The sequence below is a fragment of the Sorex fumeus genome, unplaced genomic scaffold, assembly GCF_029834395.1.
Source record: "Sorex fumeus unplaced genomic scaffold, SorFum_2.1 ptg000265l, whole genome shotgun sequence".
NCBI classification, from domain to species: Eukaryota; Metazoa; Chordata; class Mammalia; order Eulipotyphla; family Soricidae; genus Sorex; species Sorex fumeus.
Window position 1 is genome coordinate 23,080,651 of NW_026606322.1, and position 12,129 is coordinate 23,092,779.

A 12,129-nucleotide genomic window follows, 5' to 3' on the forward strand; every position below is an offset into this window, starting at 1 on the left:
TAAGGTAGAATACTATCAATGACTGAGTTTCTCATGTATACAACTTTCCAACACCACATCCTTCACCATAATGCCTGCTCCCCTCCATCATTGTCTCAGGCTTCCACCCCAATTTACCCCTCCCTCCACACCAAAGTAAATTCAATTCTGTAGATCAATTCTCAGTTTCTACGGTTTTTTACTATGCTTTTTTTTTTATTAGTGAAACACCATGAGGTACAGTTATAGACTTATAAATTTTCGTGCTTGGGTTTCAGTTATACAATGCTTTTTATCCCACATATTAGACTTGACACTTCTTTGTCAAGTAATGTTTATTAAATTTTATTTTATTAAGACACTGTGATTTTCAAAGATATACATAGTTGAGTTTTAGGCATACTATGTTGAAGTCCTAGTCTCACCACCAGTGTCAACTTCCCTCTACCAGTGTCCCCAAGTTTCCTCCTCCCCCTTGAGGACCTTGAGTCTTGTCCCTCATTATTTTCCACCTGCTACTCCCTTAGAAAATGGCATATGAGCTTTGTTGTCTTGGGAGTGGTGTATATAAAAATAACAAAATTATAAACCTGGAATAACCAGAGTTTTAAATATGAGATAAAATCATATATTTGCGCTACATTTTAGATTCTGTCTTTTAAATGAAAGGGCTCATTGGATCAGAAGTACGGAAAAATTCAAGATGTTTAAGGTCATAACAAACAAGGTAAATTCTCCTTTCAGTGTATTTAAATATAAAGCAAGGAGAAAGGAAGGAAGCATAGGGGAAGGAGTGAACAGAACATAACATTGTGGGTGAGTTTGTTAATAATTTAGCATTATAACTAATAAACGGGACCTTTGAAAATTTTTAACATAAATCTTTACAGACATGGAGACATTATGTCTATTTCAAACTACTTTGGTAGCCTATCAAGGATAGTACCATATAATATTTTTAAAAGTTTTGATCCGCAAAGATTTATACAGAAGGACTCACCCGGCAATATGTAATTAATTGCCAAATGATGTTGCCTAGTGATAAGTTATTCATACCTAAAAGATTGTCAAAAAACGTTTAGTTTGATTCAGTCATAGAATGACTCCATGAAAAAGGTAAAATATTAAAAAGAACTTAAGGAGTTGTTTTTGAAAAACAAAATAATCTCATTTTATCCTACATGCAATTTGAAATTCTAAATAAATCAATTCTGTCACTAAACAGAATTCAAAATAACAAAAACATGAGCAATACTTTTCCAAAAGATCTTTCACACCTTGGAGAGCTTTACTGATTTCCTTAGGAGAATACTAGAATCTATAGACCCCACTAAAAATTATTAGTTTAGAACAACTCTTTGAAATAATCATTCTACTAAGATTTTAGTGTAATGGATCACCATTAGTTTGTTAAAAAGTGCAAGAGCAAGATAGAATAGTATGAGATGCAACTAAATGGAACAGAATGGAATGAGATACAGAAAAATGGACTGTCTGCAAAATGGACATGCTATTTATGCTTAATTGAATTTGTGTTTAATATCAATGTGAAAAATCTACTGGATCATATTCCAAAAGTTTTAAACACACGGTTTAGAACAAGATAGTACCATGGTGCTAATGTCCTACACACAAACGTGTGTAATTTGGCCTCATAGAAATAACCAAAGGAAGAGAGCACTAAAGTCATATACTAGGGAAGAACAACATTTAAAGACATCTGATTCTTGTGTTGTAACAATCAAATTTGGATTTAGAATCTAACTTATTTTACTTATTTATGTCTTAGGAAGACATTTGTTATAAATATATACTTAGGACACAGTAATGATAGAGAATAGTTTTTAAAAAGTTCAGGAATTGAAGGATAAAATAAGAAAAGTGTCAAGAAAAAAATTAATATCTTGAAAAAAATTTTTTCACAAAGGAAACACTTTCATGACAAAGAGAAATGGAAAGAAAACACGAGGCAGGAAAGAAGACAATTTATAACAATTAGTGTTTTCTTTTTCGCTCACTGACACAATGTTATAAATAATCCACAGGTAATGAAAACTGAATCATATTTTCCTTTCTGTTTCCTGGTAGATGAAAATAAACTCAACATCTTACATAGAGAAGATAATTTATAACCATTTGTTGTGTAAACAAAGGACTAAGGCTGGTGTTTTTAGTTATTTTTTACAGATATGAATTAATATTGCAAACACATTGGCATATTACAGTTTCTTATAGCTCTTTAGCAAAAATACTCCACCTAGGTGTGTTCTCAGGCAATCACCTAGGATAAGAATGATCTACCAAAATAAAAAAGATCAAATTCTTACAATTTCAGTCATTCCTTCTAGTCATTTTAACGAGCCACAGAACAGAATAGTACAAAATGAAACCTGAGGAAGTATGAAAATCAGTATTCAAAACTGCATGTTAAATCTCTTGCCCTTTATTTTTACCTATGATTCATCAATTCATTTTATCTAAGAAACTGTTTCCTCTTACGCTCCAGCACTAACAGGAAGCAACCCTTTGAAATAGTATTACTGTCACTGTCACTGTCCTCCTGTTGTTCGATTTGCTTGAGCGGGCACAAGTAGCATCTCCATTTTGAGACTTGTTGTTACTGTTTTTGCCATATCTAATACACCATGGGGAGCTTGTCAGGCTCTGCTGGGCAGGCGGGATACTCTCGGTAGCTTGCCCGGCTCTCTGAGAGGGATGGAGGAATCGAACCCCGGTCAGCCGCATGCAAGGCGAATGCCCTACCCGCTTTGCTATCACTCCACCGTTTACTATATTAAAAATATTTTAATATATTTACTATATTAAAATAAATCATGACAAAATCGAATGAAAATTAAGGTGTTATCAGAATCTGTGTATCATTCTATAAAAGTAGGTCTAAACCTGTACTATATAAAAACTTATCCAAATCAATACTACCCCACTTGTTTTGGTTTTGAGACCACACTCGATGTTGTTCAGAGGTTCACCTGGCTCTGTACTCAAGAATCACTCCTAGCTGGCTCAGGGAATGATTCCCCGGTCAGTCTTATGCTAGACAAGTGCCCTACTCTCTGTGGTCTAATCCTCAAGTTACTATTATTATATTTCACACTGGATAATTCTCTGCCGATACTTAACAGCACCGTTATCTTCCAATCACTACGTGTCAAAAGCACCCCTACCCTCTAAAACAATGCCAAATATCCTCTTGGGTCAAAATCACCGCAGCTTGTAAATCTACAACTGTACCTCATGGTGTTTCACTAATAAAAAAAATTTAAAAAAAAAAATCACCGCAGCTGATTTAAATGAATGTCTTCGTCTTTGCTCTTTCCTCGTAAACTCACACACTTCCTAAGAGTCTAGTATTACATTCATCTTTGAATTTAAAATGAATTAGTATTCCAAGTGCTCTATAGATTCACTTGATTCAAAAGAGATGACAATCTTGTCACAAAGGGGCTATTACCATGCTATCAAAACATTGATCAAAGCTATTGATAGTTAAACCATTGTCACTTACAACGTAAGATGTCTTACTTTTAAAAAAATTTATCTTAATGAAATTAAAATGTTCAGTTGCATCTAAATATAAATAAAATCAAAATCTTCAAATAAACCCACCATCACTATAAATAATTTATATTCATTTCATATACTTTTAATATAAAATAAAATAAAATTGGAGTCCTAAATCTTGATTTGAAATTATTTCAACATATGTGCCTTGCACGTGGCTGACCCCGGCCGACCCAGTTTCGATTCCTCCGCTCCTCTCAGAGAGCCCAGCAAGCTACCGAGAGTATTCTGCCTGCACGGCAAAGCCTGGCAGGCTATCCGTGACCTACTTGATATGCCAATAACAGTAACAAGAAGTCTCACAATGGAGATATTACTGGTGCCCACTCGAGCAAATGGATGAACGGGAGGACAGTGATATACAGTGATACAGTGATGTAAGTTTCAAATTAAAATTTCAGTAAATTGTTGGCTTTTTTAAAAAAAAACATATTCATTTTGAGGTCGGAGCGATGGTACAGCAGGTAGGGTGTTTGCCCTGCACTCGACTGACCCGGTTCAATCCTCTGCATCCCATATGGTCCCCCAAGGACCACCAGGAGTGATTCCTGAGTGCAGAGCCAGGAGTAACCCTTGAGCATTGCTGGGTGTGACCGATAAAAGAAAAAATAAATAAATAAAAATCACGGTCACGGTCCTCCCGTTGTTCATCGATTTGCTCGAAAGGGCACCAGTAACATCTGAAAAACTATTCATTTTTTTCTCTTTATAATAACTCCAATAGATAGTTTTACTTTTAAAAGTGTTCAATTACTGTCATTGTCTTGCATGCAGCTGATTCGAATTCTATCTTTGGCTCTGTGTATGGTTCGTGTTAGCAATGCCAGGAGTAAGTAATACCTAAACATAGAACCAAGAGTAATCCCTGAGCACAGTTGGATGTACCTCATGCCCCAAAAGGATTATGTTCAATTTTTCTCAAACTCCCTGTAGATAACTGTTTAAAGTTTAAAGGTGCTTATTAACTAAAATGCATTAATCTTTTTTAATGATTGTCTATGTTTTCTGTTTGCTTTTGAGCCACACCCAGTGATGCTCAGGGGTTATCCCAGGCTCTGCTCTCAGGAATCACTCCTGGTGGGCTTGATTGACAATTTGGGGTACCAGGGATTGAACGCGGGTTAGCCACAAGCAAGTCAAGCACCCTACCAGCTGTGTACTAGTGCCTAAAATGCATCAAATTTAAATAATAAAATCTCATGCTACCTCCTTTTGATATAATTAACAAAGATGGCACAAATCTCTATGATAGAACTGATCAAGCAAGAAATTTTAGAAACCAAAATACATTGCTCGAGCGGGCCCAGTAACGTCTCCATTGGAGACTTTGTTGTTACTGTGTCTGGCATATCGAATACTCTCGGTAGCTTGCCGGGCTCTACGAGAGGGGCGGAGGAATCGAACTCGGGTCGGCCATGTTGGCTGCGTGCAAGGCAAACGCCCTACCCGCTGTGCTATCGCTCCAGCGATAAATACATTAAATGTGTATTAATATTTTCTAAATAAAAATTACAGTGTCAAAATTTATACATGTGGTCTAAAATAAGCATATTAAACAAATATGTATTTAACTATATTTTATGAAAATGATTTAAAAATCTATAAATTACTGCTTTAAATTGGATCATTGTTTTAGTTTCATATATTAGAACTATGAAAAATGGCAATTGAAATAAAAACAAGAGTTATCCATGAGCTTTTGTTAATTCTGGTGTCTAACTCATCTAATTAAAAATGGTTCACTTGAAAGTACAGTTCAGGTAATGCATTAGATTTGTATTCATCAGTTTAATGGTGTATGTTCAATTGAGTAATAGCGTAGTTATCTAAACTCTATGCATTTATTAAAAAGTATAGTTAAGTAAATATGTTATTTGATCTAAACATATAATGAGTGCTATTCTTTCTTAGTCTTTCCGTGGTGCAATTTCATATTAAATAGCTAGAATGTTAATAAAAGTTCTGTTAACTTCATTTTTGTTAGAATTTTAAGTTTAGTAACAGAGTGACTAACATTCCATTTGCTACTACCTTACTACCTTGTATATTTATCATGCATATTTTTCACATATATAGCCTCAGGCATAACAGAACTGTCATATTGTCTAAATTTCTTGGTCGTGTGACTCACTTTTACCCAAAGGTTTGCCTCGACTATTTCAAAAAACCATTTTGTCACTTAATAACTCTATAAATAACAATATATTTTAAAAACATTTCTTGAATTGTTAGTGTATCTCATTATGAGTTCTAAAACATTGAGATTCTAAATCAGAGGTCAGTAAACTAGAACTCATATGCTGACTTCTACCTAATATCTATTATTGTATGAACCATGAGAAAAAGTAATTTTCACAGTTTTTCAATGGTCAGGAAAAGCAAAAAAATGGCATTTCATGAAAAATAAAATTTTTACTAAATTCACATGTAATTGTAAATGAAATTTTATTGGAACACAGCTATGCTTACATGTGATTATAGTTTCTATAAGTTCTTTAGAGCTACAGTGGAAATTTTGAATAATCAAGAATAGACCACAAAGGTTAAAATATTTACTCTCTGGACCTTTAGATAAAAGTTTATGATATTGTTTTAAATAATTAATAACTGACTAAACACACACACGTGAACACATAAATCTCAGGGAAAAAAACACAATGCATTTCTAAGGGGATTCTTTCAGCAAATATTGTATCATTTCCTCACTAAAATATTTTCTATAAGTCATGGAAAAACATCATTGGTCATTTAATTTTTGGAAAAGAATAAGTAAACTTGTAGAATTCATATTTATTATTTTTTGATATGTAAATTCCTTTACCTTATTACTGAAGCTTTGAGTTTGGGATTTTAATAATTCCCTACTTTAAGTCATTTATGAGTCTGATAACAAAGAATCAGCAATGACTCTAATCTGTAAAATTCAGCCTAATGTTTATGTCTTGTTAAAGTTGTTGTGTCTGGCTTCCCACTGCACTATTCTGTAATAAGTATAAAACACAGAAAAAACAGTTAAAACTTAATCTACAGTCTTGATTCAATTTACATTCCAACTTATGTACAGAAAAATTAAGATATGCTAAATTTACTGAAAAATTAATTTATTTGTAAGCAAAACTGACATGGTATATCTTATAACATGGTATAAGTAATATAAAATACCACTCTCTTCTAATGCACTTAATGTTACTTGAACTATTAGAAATGCTATAAAGATATAAATTTCAATGATTCATTGTTGCCATATCTAAATTGATTATAGTCTGATCATCTGCTCATGGTTTAATTGATGCGCTTAAAAAAATTTAATTTTTGTTATCTGAATCATTAATATAGGCCTTCTTTAAAGTGGGGGCAAAGGAGGAGTTATAAACGTCTTGAAGGAAAGTTGAATTTGCTGTAATGTTTGACTTGATTTGGTTACAATTTCATTGCATTTATTAGCAGCGACAATCATTCTATATTATTTTGAATCTGTTCCAAAAAATATTTAAAATGAAAGTAGGTTCAGTAGAGCATAATGTTATTATAACAGCTATAGAAGTAAAACTAAAAGTTATTTAGGAGCATTAAACATATTTCAGGCCAGAGTGATTATACAGTGATTAGAACACTTATTCCAGCATGGCCAACTCAGATTCAATCCCCATCACCCTATACAGTCCCCTGAACCCTGCCAGGAATGATTTCCAACCGCAGAGCCAGGAGTAAGCCCTGAGCACTGTTACGTGTGATAAAAACATATATATGTTTATATACATATATATTTCTAAATGTATATATATTTAGAAACAATACTTCAAATAATAGTTTTGACATGTGTCTTGTATCCAAACACTAGTGATAAAAAAAGAAAATAATAGAGATATTTTTCTATATTTATAGAGAAACAGTAGCTTTTAAACTAAGTTTAGCCACAAATTTATTTCAGCTGAAAGTTCAGAGCTGTATTACTTTGACCCATAAAATAAATTATAAGAAGTCAATTCAGAGTAGCAAAACAAATAATGTAATACTTCTAAGGGAAAAAAGGTTAGTATCTCAAAAACAGGAACCAAAAATATGAGATCACTTCTTAACACAAAAATTAACTGGTTTCACCAAAGGCAGTGATGGAAGGGAAGGAGTTTTAGGGATCTCCCAAAAAATATAAATCACAATGTTTTCTGTTAGATGATATCTCCAAGATTAAGTGGATTGCATATCAATTATAATAATACTAGACTAAAACATTTTCATTTATAGAGAAAATCAGACTATAATTATTTTCAATTATCATCTCATGTTATAATTAGAAATGATGCTACCTTTTCAGCCAACTTTTCTGATATGATTACATCATGATAAAAATTTCAAATATAAACTATCACTGTTTTCATTAATTGAACATATGGCAGTAGACAGTGAATGGGACTTCAATCTATAATAGAAAAGTGTGGCAAATCATAGACAACTTTCAACTCTAAGCTATAACTGTAGAAACTTCCCAAAGAGTCAGTACTTTCTCCAAATCCAGTAAAAGTATTCAGTATAAGGCTACACTTTATGAAATAAAATATTGTCCCCTACCTTTCTACAACCAAATATGAGAAGTTGTTCATTTCCTTTGTTTTTTTTTTAAGACACTTCCCAGCCTGACCTTTAGTCATTGCTGGAAACATATCACTAGAAGAGTTATACTGGGAGCCACCCTGTGTCATAAAAACATTATTAAATTAAAATGATTTTCCTGCATTAACTCAAAAGGCAGTATTTGCCACTGTGTTAGGTGGCTTCGGTGCTGGGCACTTACCCAAGCCCCTTGCTGTGTGGAGTCAGCTGTCCTCCATGTGCCTGGTGCAGCTGCATGTGACAGAGTGAGCAAATGCCTGGTCTTACCAAACTTTTTCAGAAAAGATTCAGTCTTTCAAATGGGAACTGGATTGCTCATTATGAGAAGTCTTAAAAAAATTGGATTTAAGGCAAATACTTCCACTGGTTTCAGAAGGCTTTGCAAGTTAATCATCACCAACATGAAACTTGAACTCTTCTTTTACAGACCTTTGTTTTCTTCCAACTACATCTTTCAATTTTCATTTTATTCACTTGCTTCTTTTTTTCCTACTTGCTTTTGATCTTCTATTTTATACTGCACAGAAGTTGTGAGTGGTATGTGTGAAGCAAACCATCGTCAGCCTGATGATCGAAAGCCTGCTGGTCTACAAAAAAAATCCATAAAGTAAGAAACAGGACGGAGATTGGATCAAGAGTTAATCTGCACTGTTATCAATGTCCTGTTGTACTTTATGAAAGATACCTGGTCTTTTCAATACTGCATTTCACATAGCGATGAAAATGGGATATGGATATCATCGTGAAAACTGGTTTGATTGGGACAATAATGACTGAGGCCATTAATTCAAAAAAAAAAAATCCCACAGGACCCAATTGTGAAGAATGAGCTGGATACTGAATCTGCTTTATAATCTTTGCTTTTGTTTAGGGTCCTAGAAACAACCTCACCTCACCAGCCTTTGGAGTGTTGGACCAGCTTGAACATCATCTAAACATTTCACCCCAATAGATACTGTGATTCACCCATGGAAGGAAAAGTAGAATTCTGGGAAAGGCTTTTTGAGACACCCTGACCACAGTAAAACTTTAGATTTTGCTGTCTTTACAGATGAGTGTAAAGAAGACTAAAGTGTATTGTGTAGATTTATATTACTTCATAGACTGTTTATGGCTATCCTGAAACAGCACATTGTTTTACCAGTGACATCTCTGGCTTATGCCTTTATAAAATTTCATTTTATTCAGTTGGCTTAGGATATCTGAAAATGTATGTTCTTGATATTTCATAGTAATGAGGTGTCAATGGCTACTTTAAGTGAGTTTAAAATCTTAGGGTTTAGAGTTTAAAATCTTTAATCAATTCCTGAATCCAACTCTTTCCCTAAATGCCTAGTGAATTTAAAGCAAATATTATTACTAAAAATAAAACAACTAGAAACAATTCACATTCTTTCTATCTACTCTTTAGCATTAAGAGAGAATTTGGTGCTTTCTATGTAAAATAACCGAGGCTCTTGTTTTTTCAACAAAAGTCAGTCCCATAAACAAGTCTACTTGCAACATTATATTCATGAATAAATCCAAGATACATTAATGTATAGATTTTAATAGCACTAATGTAAATTTCTTTGTGTGTTTGTGGTTAAGAGCTCATTTAAAACATGCAGGTAATTCTAGAAAACCTTTATATGGTTTTTCTAATTATGCTAATGAGAACTGTAGCTTTCCTTTACTCTCTAGAGGTTGTTGTTCTGTCATGAAATCCAAGTTAGTATTTTCAAGCATGCTTTAGTTTTCACTCAGCATGTATATTTATAATGTCATCTAACTCTACTTTAAAAGTTAAAATAAAGATGTAATATGTTCAAGAAGCAAATAATAAATTCTCTCATTTGTAGGAAAAATCAGTAGCTTTTCTATTATGAGAAAGCACACATTTCATAAATATTGAATATCACTACCCACACCCTCTACAATTTGATGGGCTGAAAAGACTAATTCCATTAGCAGCTCTCAGATGAAAAAGACCAAATAGTTGGAATAAAGTAACTGACATTATTTTTTATTATTTTACCTTAAAAACTTAATAAATTGCAATGCATACATCTCACAAGCTTCCACAAAAAAATTTTCATTTTTGAAAAGTCTGAGCCCTTTATAAAGGGAAATTTTTGTCTTACAGGCTGTGTGATTTGGCTGAATATTTGACTAGCCACACATGAAGCATATGCTATATCAGTGAATAATTTTAGCCGTATTAAATATTCATCAGTCTCTGATAGCATCAGAAGAGGAAATCTGAGAAGTTATCCTGTCCAGGAGAAGACTTACTTAATGTTTCATAATCAGAGGAAAGAAGACCATTGCCCTTCAGTTCTTAGAGAAGGTTGAATTTAGACTAGTAACTGAAAATTAAAAAAATAGGCCTGCCTCAAAGTTAAAGGAAAAGGTTTATAATTCCAACTTGAATTTCTCAAACTAGATGGCTCACTCCCAACTTCCTTTTAAAATTATATAATAAGCCCTTAGTGACTGAGCTACTTGCACTAGAAAATAAAAGTGGAAACCACTTCTTGGCACATGGAGTTAATATAAAGCAGAATCATTAAGTCAGTACTTTAGAATATTGCTTGTAGAAGATCTCTGTCTTCTCATTCATTCTAAACTTCTTTTAAATATGGAATATAAAGGTGAATTTTTGCCTTTCTATTATTAGAGTCAAATCTAGAATGATGGGATTGACGTGCACCAATGCACCAAGGGATAAGGATGATGTCTACTATAGTGTGACCAAGTCATCTCATTGACAAAACTACCCTTAGGGCTTAGCTTGCTCAGTCTTCAATAACATTTCATATACACTCACTCCTGGGTTATTCCATTCTTATATAATATTTTTCATTTTTTAACATTCTTTATATTTATTTATCAATTTTCTTTCTGCCACATACCTAAATGCTCTTCTCCCCGAGGCTTATCCTTTTCCTCAAAGCTTTCCTAGTACCAAAAAAGTGTGTTTGTTGTTTAAGAGAAACCTGATAAATTTTGAATAAAGGAGTAAGCGAAAAAGTCAATAAGGTTTTACAGTTTGAAAATTAAAAAATAGGCCTGCCTCAAAGTTAAAGGAAAAGGTTTGTAATTCCAGCTTGAATGATTTTCTATTCAAAGTTTTAGTTTCATGCTAAAGAATTGTATTATAAAATAAATGTATTTTGTAAATTTTAATACCTGCAAACTTTCATTTGTATTAACCAAATATTTAGTCTCATTTTTGAGTTTTTATATAAAAGAATGCATATGCATATGAAATTGAATTGAAGTAATTAGTCCAGCAGCCAGAAAATATATTTTGATATTATATGATCTTCCCCACTGTTTTCATTTTCATTTCAGAAATCTTACGGATGTAGTCTATTAATTCTGCTACAGAGCTGAATCATAAGACCTCCAGGTTTTACAGGTATTAATAAAATCAGTTGTGACCCATGTACTCGTATGCACAAATAAAGGGATTCTATGTCATAATGAGATTTTAGGCATCTAGCCATGAAAATAAATTATAAAAAATTTCAGTCACACTACAAATAAATTTAAACAAGCTGTACACATAAATGTAATTGACTTCCCAGCTCAACAAGTAATTTAACCAAATATTTCTAAGTCTAAGCTGAATAAACTAGCCTGCTTCTTGGTCAGCAAAACTAGTTGATAGCTTAGCAAATAAGTGTCTGACCAAACAAAAATTTTATACATTGAAGTCATTAATGCAACACAAAAGTGGGGAATTGCATTAAAAGAACGTTAAACTTACTACTCTGAGATCATCAATGGATCATTAACCATATTTCACATAGTATTTAAACTTCTTTTATTTTTATATATTTTAGAGATTTCCCCATACATAGAGACTTTAATGATTATCTTAGATGGTTTCAACAAAGATTTTATGGTAATTACCATACTTGTAAACTATAATTTCTTGGTTGTTATTTATTTAAAAATGAACACTGTCAA